The sequence below is a fragment of the Ceratotherium simum genome, chromosome 5, assembly GCF_057802395.1.
Source record: "Ceratotherium simum simum isolate JZ-2026a chromosome 5, ASM5780239v1, whole genome shotgun sequence".
NCBI lineage: Eukaryota > Metazoa > Chordata > Mammalia > Perissodactyla > Rhinocerotidae > Ceratotherium > Ceratotherium simum.
In genome coordinates this window covers 77,080,147-77,094,828 of record NC_141904.1, presented here as the reverse complement: position 1 = coordinate 77,094,828, position 14,682 = coordinate 77,080,147, and the positions used below count along the sequence as shown (strand labels likewise).

Sequence of the window (14,682 nt, the reverse complement as noted above, 5' to 3'; positions counted from 1 at the left end):
GTTATGTCATACCTCTTTAGCATTTCTCCCTGATTAGAGGGAAGGAGAACACTCTTGGATTGGGAAACTGAGGCAAAGGGTGACTGGTAAGTCAGAGATGTGTCTAGGTATTCTGTAATTCAGTAGGTTGTTAATTAAATTTCTTTTAAATAGCTTTATTGAGGTACAATTTACATACTATAAAATTCACCCATTTTAGTGTACAAGTCAATGAATTTTAGTATATTTGCAGTTATATAACCATCACCACAATCTAATTTTAGAACACTTTCATCACCTTATGTCCACTTACAGTCACTCCATATTCCTAACCAAACCCTAAGCAATCATTATTCTACTTTCTGTCTCTGTATGTTTGCCTTTTTTGAACATTTCATAAATATGAAATAATATAATGTGTGCTCTTTTTGTCTGGTTTCTTTCACAAAGGATAATATTTTTGAAGTTCAATCATGTAGCATGTATTGGTACTTAGTTCCTTTGTATATATATATTCCATATATATATAAAATATGTAAATCTGTCCCCACATTTTGTCATTTAAGGATTATGATATCTGAAATTACATATAATTTTAAACCTATTTGAACAATATATATTAACTATCTGAGTACAAATTACTGTGTTGCTGTGTTTACCAGTACTCAGTACTCTTGTTCATAAGGGCCGTGTCTAATGGGTTCTGTCCTCTCCCACCTTGGTGGCTCATGAATACAATTCCCCACTAATTCCCCACCTTCTCTTTGGCTACAACAAGGCATGAGGATCCTGGGAGGCATGGGGAGATGGAGACGGGATATTCAATGGCCAACAGGCTGGACCCTGGAGGTCATCACTCACTCAGCTCACCATTCATTTTCTTTCTCCAGGTGGGGTCCTTTTTCCTCCCTCCCACTTCAAGTACACCAGTTTCTCTACTCTTGCCATCTAAGTTCTATTTCTAATCCCTCCACCCCTTTCTAGCCCAGTTTTGTCTGTTTTTACAGAAAAGCAAACTCTGCAAATTTTTCGGTCTCCAACTTCTGCCAGCTAATTATCTGAGTCTTTGTTTTTGGTTGTGTGTGAGCTGAGGGGTAAAGGTGAGTTATAACACTGCCATACAATTAATCTAGTACAGTTGTTACCTAGTTGTAAGTAGGGCAGTGGTGGTGGGACTGGAAAAATTCATGAATGAGGGACACATTTGTTTTGAGTGAAATCCCTGTGGTCCAAATTCAAAATACAGAATCTCAGAGAAGTAAAGAAGGTAAATTAATTTTCAACAAGGAACATAGAATATATCACATGTAGCAAAGGAACTGAATATTTACTGGGGCTATCAAAGTAAGACCCTGGAATGTGAGGACAACCTAAAGGATTGGTGATGGATGAAAAATGGTGCTGAAAAATTTTTTTAAAAATACAGTTTTGTTTAGAAGAGATTCTGTGAACAAATTAGCAACACTAAAAACTTGGGCCTAATTTAAAGAGTGTTTAATTTGGGAGAGCTTGAGCTATATCTTTCATAGAAGCTGCCCATGGACATGCCTAGACATCTACTACTTGATCTTCATCTTGAGAGCAATCATATTTCATCAGCTCCTTTGCTCTAAGAATTACATAGGCCCCTCCCGTGAAGCACCAAGAAGAAAATTGTATATGAGACGCTAGGGTGGGATATGAACATGTGAGATTTGTTCTAAGATATTGACCTTCAGCTAGTCTCCCATCTATCAACATTTCACTGTGCATAATAAAATATAATGATTCTAAGATTTCCAAGGCCTATATAACTCTCTAATTTCCATATAAAATATTAATATTAAGTAGCTTTAAAGTAAAGTAGGACCCTGGTTTCATGCACTTTTAGAGCAATTTAATATAGACGCCATTGTAAAAACTGGCAACGCTTCAAAGTTCCCCACTAAAGAGCTCCAAAATGAAAAGAAGTAATCTTTATGTACACTAAGCTAATTAAAAAAGAACTTGGTAATTTAAAGTTTTTCATTTTTGTTGTAAGTCAAAGTGTAACGAAGGTAGTTAAAACAATATAATGTGATACTGATATTTTTATTCCAATAATGCTCTTATGAAGTGGGGATCAACACATTGGAACCATCATTATTCCATTAAAAATGAATCAGCGTTGTCTGTCAAAATTTATCATGGTCTGATTATGAAGCCACATTAGTTATAGTTTGTTTAAGCTGCCAGCACACAATAAGCTCTAGAGAGATTATTATTAAGAGCATAAATCCAACAAGAAATGGATAAATCCATAGCATTACTTAAATAAACAGAGAAAGATTTTTCTTCGTATCCTAAAGATTATAGAATTTTACTCAAATGAAGAATACTGGGCTTCATCTTGTCCAACCTAATACAGTATTTTATAAATGAAGAAAATGAGAATCAGTAAGTTAAGTGATGTATCCAAAATCTAACAGCTAATCAGCAATTGATCTAGAACTAGAACCCATGTGATAGAGTAGAAGTGAAATATGCTAAGAGAAAGTAGTGTTCTTCATAGAGTACTACTACTCTTAGTTATGACTTGCTGGTAAAACCTCTTTACAGAAAGATGTTTGTTTTAATTAGGGAAGGATGGACAAGTATCTCTCTCCGCCACTTACAAGCTATAGCCAAGTCACTTAGTCTCAGTGTCATGAATTACTTGTTGGTCAGTGGAGACGATCTCTGCCATGCTTCCTTCTTAGGGTTTCACAACCTTCTTAGGGTTGTGAAAAACAAATTCCTTCGTTTGTCCTATATTTTATTGGACAGTTACATGTTTATACTATCGTACTGGGTGTTAGCTCAAAAGTAAATTGGATTGGTTCCTGCGTTTAAAGGCGGTAGTCTTGTCTATCTGTCTGTCTTCCCCACCAGAGTACGAAATTGTGTCCATTGCTGTATCCCCAGGATCTAGCATAGTGTCTGGCATGCAGTCAATATTCAATAACTACTAAGTGAATAAATGAATGGAGGGCAAATTGAGCATATAGAAATAACTCTAATGTAAGGTAAGAAGTAGTCAGAGTCATAGGAGAACAGTGGATTCAATGCTCTGGGTGTTTATAGGTCTTTGTTAGATTCCAAAGAGCCCATGAAGCTGATGTTAACGTTCTCAGCTCAGACTCCTGAAGTCTTAGCGTCCTAGAGCCAGTCCTAACACTGTACCTAGTTCTATTGTCTTGATCAAACCACATAGACTCTCCAAGTTTTATTTGTAAAATGAAAAGATTAGACTACAGAGACTAGGCTGATAATATAAATGAATTAAGTAGAATGAGTGCAAGATAATGGGGCTGGTAGGGACTGTACTAATCTAGAAAGCTTCCCTGTCTGGAAGGGATCACCCCTTATCAACATAGCAATTTGTTTCCATTCAGGAATAAGGATGTAGTGTTGTCTGATCTTTCACATTTTCAAGAGAAATCCAAATTTTTCAACTTTTAGAGTTTTCTAATTTTTAAATGTTAGCAACTAACTTAAAATTTTTTAAAAAATGCAAGTCAAACAAATCTGTCTCTGGACCAGATCTGGCCCATGGGTTGCTAGTATTTTAGCTCTAGACTAGATGATCTTCAAGATTCTAATAATCTCTACTTCTTTGTTTTGCTGCATGTCCTAAATTAAGTGCTAAGTTTAGGAAATGATGCAGTTAATCTTGGAGTGACCTCTGATTTTTTCCAAAATATCTCTCAGTCAACTTTTACTTATGAGGTTTGTGCTGACAATTTTCCATGCAGTTATGGTCTATAACATCACAACATAAATATTGTTTCCTGGAATTTTCAAAGGATGATTAATATTTGAAAACCATTCTGAGATCTGGAATTGTTTCTAACCACAGACAGAAGGACAAAAGCAAAGAGTTTATCTTTATTAGGCTTTCTCTATTCAGTTTATCTTGCAATCTTTTTATGAACTGTTTTTCCAGAGAGTATGCCCTTAATTGAATGTTGACAGCTTAGAACTAACTGGAAGAGGTCCTTGGCTTTCCCATCATGCATTTCTCTCTCTGGTGTGGATATCCATTTATAATGAGCTGACTGTTTAGAACAGTAGATGCCTTTTATTATTGCTGACATAGATCTTGGGTGTTTTTTTCCTTCACGTTTGCACTGTGTAGATTGATTTCTTTTATGTTTATTCAGCTAAAACTTGCATGCCTGAGAGAAATTGAAATAGTATGCCATTTGTCATTTTACCTGGCCATGTCTTTAAATAACGCCTGCTTTTTTTATTGAGTACTTGCAAAAATAATTTATTTATACAATTTATAGGAAAGCAGCCTGGTAGCACATTACAATATCTTCTATCCGTTGACCTTATACTGCACTTCTTCCTATGACCTTTTGTAAGACGTACTTTTTAGGAGGAGGAATTCATAGGCCTCCTTTTACTTTCCTGTAACATAGTCTGCCTTCAGTAATTTATCTTCACTGCAGGTTTCCCAAGTACTTTTCGAACTAAAAATTAAAATAAAATTTAGCATGGAATAACATGGTATAGGCTCTGCAATTAGATTGTCTGGGTGTGACTTTCATCTCTTTCTACCACTTACTGTGTAACTTTGGGCAAGTTACTTAACCACGCTGAACCTCAGTTTCCTCATTTGTAAAATGGAAATAGTAATAGTACCATCTCATAAAACTGTTTTAAGAATTAACTATGAAAATTAATAGTATGTGGTACACAATAATTATTATGTAATAATTATTAGCTATTGTTTTCGTTGTTATTATTTTAAATTCTCTCTTAGCAGGTATGGCATTAGGCTACAAGTAGCAATGTGCTACAATTTAGAGAATAACATTTGCACTACACCATCCCCTGTTCCAAAAATCCCACCTTTCCTCCTTTCCTTTCTTCTTACCTTCCATGGTCCTCTCTCTCTGTCTTCTCATGCTCTCTCTCTCTTTAATTCATTCTTGAATATTTGAGTACCCACTCAATGCCAGACATGGGCAAGAGACTGAAAAGACAGTGGTGATCATGAGACTCAGTTCTAGCTCTCAGGGAGCTCACAGGGTGTTGAGGGCAGGAGGCAGCCATTAATCCAACAATGGCACGAATATACAATTACAAACTGCGACAGCTAACCAAAATTAATGAACACTCTCAGTTTACCTTTGCTCTAAGAACTGTGAAACATAATAACATTAGCAACTAATATTTGTAAGATGTTTATCTCTTACAAAGTGCTTGGACTTACTTTGTTTTATTTGAACCTTATAATTGTGGTGTGATGTAGATATTATTCACTTCATAGATGAAGAAACTGAGAAAGTAAATGACTTGCATATGACCACACAGTAATCTTATTAAAAGACTTAGGGCAGGATCTTCTGTCTCCAAACTCTGCACTCTTTCTAATAATCTATAAAATAAGAATTTTTGAAATTGTTGAACTCACCTGGTAGCTTCTAGAAATGACTGTGCCTCTCAAGAGACTTGTATTCAAATGGTATTTTGGGGCCCAAGCTCTAGGCTTTAATCTCGAAATAGACCAGTCAACCAGCCTACCTCTAGCTTGTGGTTCTAATCTCAGCCAGTTCCTCCCAAAGCAAGTTGTGAATACCAAAGAAGGCCATTGAAATTATAGCCTGACTTATCAGGACCCACTACTGCTTTTGGGAAATCCCACCGAAGGTCCAGATAAATATGTAGATTCTTTCCCATCCACCTTGGTTGCCAGCCTCTGTACCAGAGTTCCTATTGTTGCCACCCCAACCAGTCTAATTTTCTCTCAGTTTACAAAGGCAAAAAGACAATAGTACAAAATATCCATTTCTTTCCAGCAGAGCTGGAATTCTTAGAACATCTAAGAACAAAGTTGCAAACACACCAGCCATGGCTTGACCAAGTAGGAATTCCATTCTTCCAGGTGTGTGTGCATGGGCTTCCCTGTGATGGCCTCACGTTTCGGGAAATGGACATGGGACCAGATCACCACACCTGGCATACACGCTCAGGGGAATATTTGGGGAAGCTTCGCATGTTTACCTTGAAGCTACCTCTTTAAACAGTCCATCATGTTGTCTTGCTTCCTTGATAGTAAAATGTGGCTCTAACAGATGTGATTCTGTGTTATTACATTCAGGAGGATTATAAGCAACCATGTAACTCAGGGTAGCCTCAACAACTAGTTTTAGGGATCAACCCTGAGCATACTCCCTGCTCCATCCTTGTGACTGCCTAGTGGTTATACAGCGACAACACCATAACTTACTCTCCATCATTGGTCCTAGATGAAATGAGCAACCTCTTCAAACAAGAGGTTTGCCTTCACTTTTAGCAAACGTTTTCATGAGTTGTTATGGAAAAGAAGCGTGACTTCTAGTTTTGACAAAACATGGGAGCAAAAGGAGTCATGACATTTTGGGTTTGAAAGAGCTTTAGTTCAGTGCCTTCATTTACCAAAAAGGAAACTGGGTCTTTGTGGGAGGCAAAATAATGGTCTCTCAAAGGTACACATGCCCTAATCCTAAGAACCTGTGAAAATTTTACCTTACATGGCAAAAGGGACTTTGCAGATGTGATTAAGGTTAAGGACCTTGAGATGGGGAGATTATCCTGGATTATCCTGGGGGTTCAATCTAATCACAGAGTCCTTATAAATACAGGAGAAAGGCAGAAGAGTGGATTAGAGACATGCATTGTGAGGACTCTACTAGTGGTTGCTGGCTTTGAAGATGGAGGAAGGGGACCTCTAGCCAAAGTATGTAAGGCCTGTAGGAGCTGGAAGTGGTCCTCTCCTTACAGGCAGCAAAGCAATAGGTACCTTGGTCCACAACAGCAAGGAACTGAATCTTGCCAACAACCTGAGTAAGCAAAGAAATGAATTCTCCCCTAGAACTTCCAGGAACAAACAAAGCCCAGCCTATTACCTTGATTTTAGCCGAATGGGACCTGTGTTGGATTTCTGATCTACAGAAATGTAAGTAATATATTTGTGTTATTTTAATCTGCTAAATTTATGGCAATTTGTACTGGTAGCAATAGGAAATGAGTACAGGCATACACAGGGAAAGAGTCTCGGCTAATGTCACATACCTAATTTACAGCATGGCTGGGAGCTGTCCCCAGGACTTTTTTTAAAATTTTTTTTTTAAATTAAAAAAAAATTTTTTTTTTAATTAAAAAAAATTTTTTTTTTTTTTTAATTTTTAATTTTAACCCAGGACTTTTGACCACCTGTCGCTCTAGGTCTCCCCCCTCATCTCCATCTCAGTTACTCTCTAACACATTGCCCAGATTTTTTCCCTTGTCCTGTTGATTATCTCTCAAACAAATCTGAAATTATCTGGCTTCCTTATTTTGTTCCTTATCATCTGTCTCACTGTCTAGAATGGCAGCTCCATGAGGACAGGCCTCTGTTTTTATTGCTCACTACTTCAGACATCATTACCAATGCAATGCTGCACATGGAGTAGGCTCAATGAAATCTGCTGAATGAATGAAAAAATGAATAAATGAATAAACACTATGTCAAAATCAATGAGAATGAAACTATCAAGCTAAAAAAAATTTCATAAATTTTTGCTCAGATCTCTCATTTTACAAATGAGGAAACCTGAGATGGAGGTCATCACAGGTGCAATTCTTAGCCAATCCAGAAGAGAGCCTAGGCCTCCTGACCACCTGTGCAGCACATTCCTGTTTTTCATTTGATGTGCACCAAAGTGTCACATTTTAAAAGCAGTGTAGAAATAGATGGATGCTGTGCAACTAAAAGATAGAAATTGGAACTGACACAACCTGGGTGTATATATTTCTGAAAATACCCAGGAGCAATACCTGTCCTGAAATTGTTCACCTTTTTAATCTTTCTGTCTCTATTAGCTCAGATAGACCACAGACTTCTCAAGCAAACACTTTCATTCATTCTTGAAAAAAGATTGTGAAGCGCTTTAGAAGGAACAGGCTTGGCAGTTCTGTCCAGCATCCTGATTGTGCTGGTCTGGGCTATAAAGAGGTGACTGCCTGTCTGGGTTACAATATAAGTTTGGCTTTTAAAACCCACTTTTAAATTGTTCATTTGTTGTTCCTATGTTTTTTTGACTTTTACACATGCAGTGTCCAACCTTTTAATTACCATTTCCATGTGTTTCAGTAAAATCTTTTTTTTTTTTTTTTTGGTAAAGATTAGCCCTGAGCTAACATCCATTGTCAATCCTCCTCTTTTTGCTGAGGAAGATTGGCCCTGGGCTAACATCCGTGCCCATCTTCCTCTACTTTATATGTGGGACGCCTGCCACAGCATGGCTTGATAAGTGGTGCATAGGCCTGTGCCCGGGATCCAAACCCGTGAACCCTGGGCAGCAGAAGCAGAGTATATGAACTTAACCACCATGCCACTGGGCCAGCCCCTCGGTAAAATCTTTTTTGTTTTTGTTTGTGTCTTTTTGTGCTAGAAAAGAATTTGGAATCAAGCAATTTCTTATCTCATCTACCAGTTTCATCACCAAATATCTATTGAGAAACCTCCATGGATAAGAGCAGAGATGACAGCTTTGAGGGGACATGGAGGCTTAGACCATGGGCCTCCCTGCTGTGACTGTCACAGGCAGATGCCTGGAGGGTCACAGCAAGGTCACCGACTCCTCATGCGGCCAGGCCACAGGCTAAACTGTGGTCTGCGCTCCTACATACACTTGCTGCTAAACACTACTGTTTGTGTCTCCCCAAAATTCATATGTTGAAACCTAATCCCCAATGTGAGGGTATTAGGAGGGATTTGGGAGATGATTAGGTCATGAGAGTGGAACCCTCATGAATGAAATTGGTGCCCTAATGAAAGATGCGCTGGAGCGCTCACTCACTCCTTCCCTGTGTGAGGACATAGCAAGAAGACGGCCTGCATCCCAGAAGAGAGCCCTCACCAGAATCTGACCACACTGGCACCCTGATCTTGGACTTCTAGCCTCCAGAAGTGTGGGAAAGAAATTTCTGTGATTTATAAGCCGTGCAGTCTATGGAACTTTGTTATAGCAGCCAGAGCTGACTCAGGCACTAGGGGTATGATTATCTGTTGAAATATTTTCCTTTGATTTATAAATCCTTCCTCCCTCTTCCCACATTGGCTTCATCTCCTTCTGTTCCGTGAAAGTAACAACCCTATACCCACCAGAGCCAAGGATGAGAAAACCAGGACATTTTTAAAATGAAAAATAAACAGACCAGCAGAATCAAGGGAAAGACAGGTAAAACATCAATTTCTAGCCACAAGTGACCCAAATCTTATTGGATTTCTCTCCTTTCTTGTCCTGCACTGCTGTTTCCACTTCTGCCAGGCAGCATCTTCTGTTGGGCCATAAGGCCAGGTCAGATGTATCTTCTGGGCTGTCTGGACGCACAGCCCGTGCCCAGGCTGGTGGCTTCCATCAGTGCAGCAGCCTCTGTCTGCTTCCCCTCAGCATCCCTTGGCCTCCTGCCTGCAACAAGGAAGCAGCAGGTGCAGCCGGGCTCCCATGGGTGTGTGCCACAAATCAAATTGTCGTTCCTTTCATAAACTTGACCCAGGCAGTCACTCCCACGAGACAGCCGTTTTCCAGGAGAGGTTTTTCTATTCTGACAAAACCCATGGGGCAACTATTTTGTGAAGAGATTGAATCTAGCTTTCTGATCAGGAAGAAGACTTTCAAAATCATATTCTAGGCAGTGTTGACACCAATACCAAGTCGCAGGAGACTCACCCAGAGTGCAGTCTCGTTTCTGCCCCTGACAAGCTGGGCCACCTTGGGAAAATGTCTTAACCTCTCTGGGCCTTGGCTTTCTCATCTGTAAAGTGAGAGTTGGTCTAGTATCAGATATGATGACATGGGGGCCTGGGGTCTGAATTCAGTCTGCACATGTATTTTGTTTATTCTGAGCAGTTTTTTCTCTATTTTCTTTAAAGCAAGAGCTTTAATGCCTTCAGTTGAGACAGTTGTCTACCAGTCTTTCAGTCTCTCCTCATCCGTCTTGGCTTAAACTGAGTTTTACTCATTTACGTTATATATTTGGTCCCTGGACTCATTTCAGTTTGCAACCCCTGGACTAGGTAACATTAAAGTTTATTCCTGGTTTTAATAGTTTATGATTCCCCAATGCTAAGTCATCTGCAATGGAACAAAACAAAGAGAGGTGAATTAGACATTTCAAGCGTGTGTTCATCTAGACTCTAGATTCTAGAGGACTAATGACTGTTCCCATTTCACGTGTCCTCAAACATCTATGCGTGGTGGTAATTTTCAGCAGTAACCCCATCTTTGGTGAATGTGTGTGAGTTGATGCCTCATGAAAGAGGAGAACATGAGGGGTGGTGGCTAAGCAAGCGAGTGTTTCCAATGGTTTGGACTTGCAGAAAGGAGAAACTCTGTGGTAGATGACAGAGTGGCCAACACTCCACACCCCTCCCTTCATGCCTAGCTTTGGTAAAGTCACTTTGCAGCTTCTCCTATCGAGGTAGAGTTCGTTTCCCCACTCCTCGAATCTGGGCTGGCTTGTGACTTTCTTTGGACAATAGATTGTGGCAGAAGTGACGTTATACCAATTCCAAGTCTAGGCCTCAAGGGGCCTGGCATGCTTCCATTTGTTGTCTCAGAACCCTGACAGCTGCCAAATGAATAAGCCCTGGTTAGCTTGCTGGAAAATGAAAGACTTGTGGCCTCATCGCCCATGTCACCCCAGCCAACAGCCTGTCTACCCTAGAAGCACAATTGCCTGCCTGACCAGCAACTGACTGCAGTTGCAGGAGTGAGCCCAGCAGACACTAGAAGAACCTCCCCAGCTGATCCTCACCCAAGTCGCTGAGCCAAAAATCATGAGCTAGAGAAATGGTGGTTGTGTTAAGCACTAAGTTTTGGGTGGTTTATCATGCAGCAGAAGCTGATATAGACTTATGTGCTCAGTTCATTTTAACAAGCACTGGTCGAGGAGCATGTGAGAATACAGATGAGTAAGATACTATATCTATCTCCCAGGAGGAAACAAGAAAAATGTACAGATATTCACAAGGGAAATGAGACACGGCAGATGTCATAATGAAGATGCAGTCTTGGCTTTGGTTGTTTAGACTGGAGGACTGGAGAAGACCCTTTACTTTACTAAAGAATTTGCCCTTTACTTTACTAAAAAGGCACTCCTATTTTCCTGTTTGTGAAAACACAAAGACACATATGATACGAATCTGGACCTTAAATGGCTCATGATCCAATTGGAAAGGCAAGACAAAACTACACGAAAAAAGTTATAAAATAAGACATGAGGCTTCTCCCTGAGCCACCATATCAGATGGTGGCCATGGTGGCAGATGAGATTGCAAGGCTCAGGCCACCCAGCCTGATAACAATATGATCTTCGGGAGGAATATCTGCGAGGAAATCTCAGCCAAAGTCATTTTTGAGAGTGACTAGTATCTTGCTTTCCATGATATTTCCTTTCAGGCGCCAACACATTTTTGGTGACATCTAAGAAACATATTTCTTAGATTTCTGTAGCAGAGATGATGATAAAAGTCTTCTTGGACATTTAATGATTGTTGGCAAGAAATGTGCTGCTGCTCTGGGCCTGAAGAAGGATTATGGAATGGCAGTGAAGGAAGGTTCAGATGGGGACAGTCTGTCTATCACTTTCATCCCCATGTTCCTGGAGGTCAGCAGGTGAATTGGCCTCCTGGCTAAGCATGCCTTAGGGCTAATTTCTCCTTCTCTAGGAAATAATCAGGTTCGCAAGTTCCAATATGTTAAACAGTACACTTATTTTTTGCCTGTGGATGGAGAGATTGAGGAAATAATTTAAAAAACCCACACATAATAAAATACATTGTTTGTTGCATGGTGTATAGTAAAAAAAAATGGCATGAGTTAAATGACAATACAAAAGTAGCTGCTCCCTCTATTAGGACTGTGAGACACCCTGGAAATAGGGTTCAATGTATTCCGGAGAGTTTTCCATAGGATCTCAGTCCTGCAAGATGCTTCATGGTCCAATAAGTTTGGGAAATGCTGCAGGCTATAAATTTCTCTTGGAGACTAATTCTTCATTTTAATATATAAAAGTTCTGAGAAGTTACTGCTTTAAAAAGAACCACATAACACCAATGTTTCTTGAGAAATAACAAACATCTTGGCAACCTTTGATCTAATCTGATCTTTTCCTTTGCCAGGAGAAGGAACCAGATGGTGGCTAATGATTTACACAAAGTCTCAACCTACTTAGTGTGAGAGATGAACTAGGACCCAGTCTCCCTGAGAGATTCTTGGTCAGGGGTGTTTTTTCTGAGACTTCTCTTTGTCTCACACAAGGTAATCAGAGACCCTACCCCTGAGTGTCGGGCCAATGAGTACAGTGAATCCACAAATGGGAGCAAGCCAGAGCCTTGCAAGCGGGAACCATGGAGAAGCTCCCTGAAGGTAGTGGATCTTGGGTTGAGTATTGAGTGACAGGGAGGATTTGGATAGGACAAATGAAGCAGAGGGCATTCCAGAGAGTGCACAGAACATTCCAGATAGGACTCATGCTCACTGCTGCATCCTCTTTTTCTCCCCATTTTTATTTTAATGGACTTTATTTTTAAAACGAGCTTTAGGTTCACAGCAAAATTGAGTGGAAGGTACAAGAGATTTCCTGTATACTCCCTGTCCCTGCATACGCACAGCTTCCCCCACTATCAACATCCAGCAGCACAGTGGTACATTGGTTACAAATGATGAACCTACACTGACCCATCATAATCACCCAGAGTCCATAGTTTACCTTAGGGTTCACTCTTGGTGTTGTACATTCTATGGGTTTAGACAAATTTATGAGGACATATATAGTATCATACAGAATGCATCCCTCTTTATATTTGCCATAACAGACAAAATCAAAATATAGAAGCAAAATACCTCCCCTCTGTACAAATAAAGCAAAATCCAATTAGGGGAAAGAACCAAATTGTGTTAGGAATGCAGTTTTATAAATCATTTGAGTTTTAGGTTTTTTTTGAAACAGTGCATCCATGCTATGATATTATGAATTGTATCCAGTAGCATAATAGGATAGGGTTCCCTGCTCTCTGTTCTCTCTTATTCTTGAGTATGTTATCAGTAATTGTTCCTGTCCTCTGTGTATCACTTTGCTTGCAGAGTATATTAATTCAGGTAAATTTGAGGAATAAGCCAGAAGCTTTTTAGGAAATTACAAGGGCAGGGTAGTGAAGAAAAAGATTTGTTTAAAGGTATTAATTACACAATGTTGTGAAGATGCAGCGTGGGGGTCATGTGGATTAGAAGTAGAAGAATTGCCCAGAATGTCAGGATAAAGTGATTACGTGTCCGAACAAATGATGGGAGTTGCCCAGGCCAGAACTCCATTAGACCTGTTGTGTTCTGAGTCTCCAGTGTGACAAACAGGCCTTCTGTTCCTGCTTGAGTGTTCACTCAAAGCGAGGAGAGCTCACTTAGGAATGAAGGGAGGAAAAGAGAAGAAGTGAAGGAAAGTTAAAATGTATAATATGGGCTTAGATTTGAGGGCAAAAGGGCCTTCTACAAAGACTTTTGAGTATGATTTTCTTGCTCCTTCATTTATTCCCAATAAATGGACTTGAATTTAGCAGGTTGATTACTCAGGAGAGAGGGATTTTTCCTCCTTCTCCTCAGAAAAGGGATAATGCAGAACTTGTCAGAGAGACCTCTCCATAGCACCCTTCCATTTTTCTCCACCTTCAGGTTCAAGAGCTGCAACTCCTCTGCCTTGGGCCCCCTTCCCTGTGATTTGGAGGGTGCACTTTTGTAGAGGGAAGTTTATCTTCCTTTCTCATTTAAATCTGTCAGCCCTGCTTCCAGAGCTCTACCCACCCGTGGAAGAGAAACGTTGGTGTAGCAGGTGTAAGTGATGTTCTTTTGTGGCCACTATCTCCTCTCTATAATTGTTATGTGTGATCATGAAAAGCAGATGTTTTCAAAGGTCCCTGAAACTTTGGTTCTATCTTTTGAAGCCTTGGGTTAACCTTTGGAATTTTGTTAGTTGAAATCTTACCACTGGCATCAACTTAGACATGGCAGTCTATTCCTTCACCCCGACATCATCTTGCCTCTGAAAACACATGCTGCTCTCTCTCCTGGCTGCATCCCACTTCTCCCCGTCCTTGCCTGAAAAAACAAACTGTTTCTTGCTTCTGGGCAGAATAGAAGCATAAGTGAACTGTTGTGGGGTTGGTGTTCAATCTCCACGCAGCACATCTCTGGCTGACTGATTTACAGAGACTCTGCTCCCAGTGGCTATCCTGGGGCCAATAAAGACTTTTAAAGGAGGGGATTATGGAGAACAAATGGCCCAGCCATTTCCATGAGAATTTCTCTATACTCCAGAGAGGGTCTGAGTTTTACAGGATGGCAGGATCAGCTATGGTTTTCAGGTTTCTGGATTATGGAGTGTAGGGTTCCCCAGGCAGGGCTGGAAGGATCTGGGTGGGGGCAATTTGGCAGAGAGGTTATAAGGCACTGGAGGAGGCCCTCACTCAATAGGAAACATAATGCCGTCCTCCAGGAGCATAGAGTCTATTCTAGATAAGCAGTTAGGACACAAGGGAGTTGGAGGGAAAGACTACAAGTCACTAAAATGGTATATGGTAAATGAGTGCCATTTGTGAAAGAATTTAGAAAGGAAAAATTATTTCTTTCCAGAAGGTTCTGGAAAGGTTTCAGAGGGAAAGTAGGATATGATTTG

The 14,682-nt window shown here is 40.1% G+C and overlaps 1 pseudogene; it reads left to right on the top strand.

Annotated features, from left to right (window-relative positions):
* Positions 1 to 11,651, top strand: part of LOC147917089 (adenosine 5'-monophosphoramidase HINT1 pseudogene) — a 29,718-nt pseudogene extending 18,067 nt beyond the window's left edge.
* Positions 11,652 to 14,682: the final 3,031 nt, after the last annotated feature.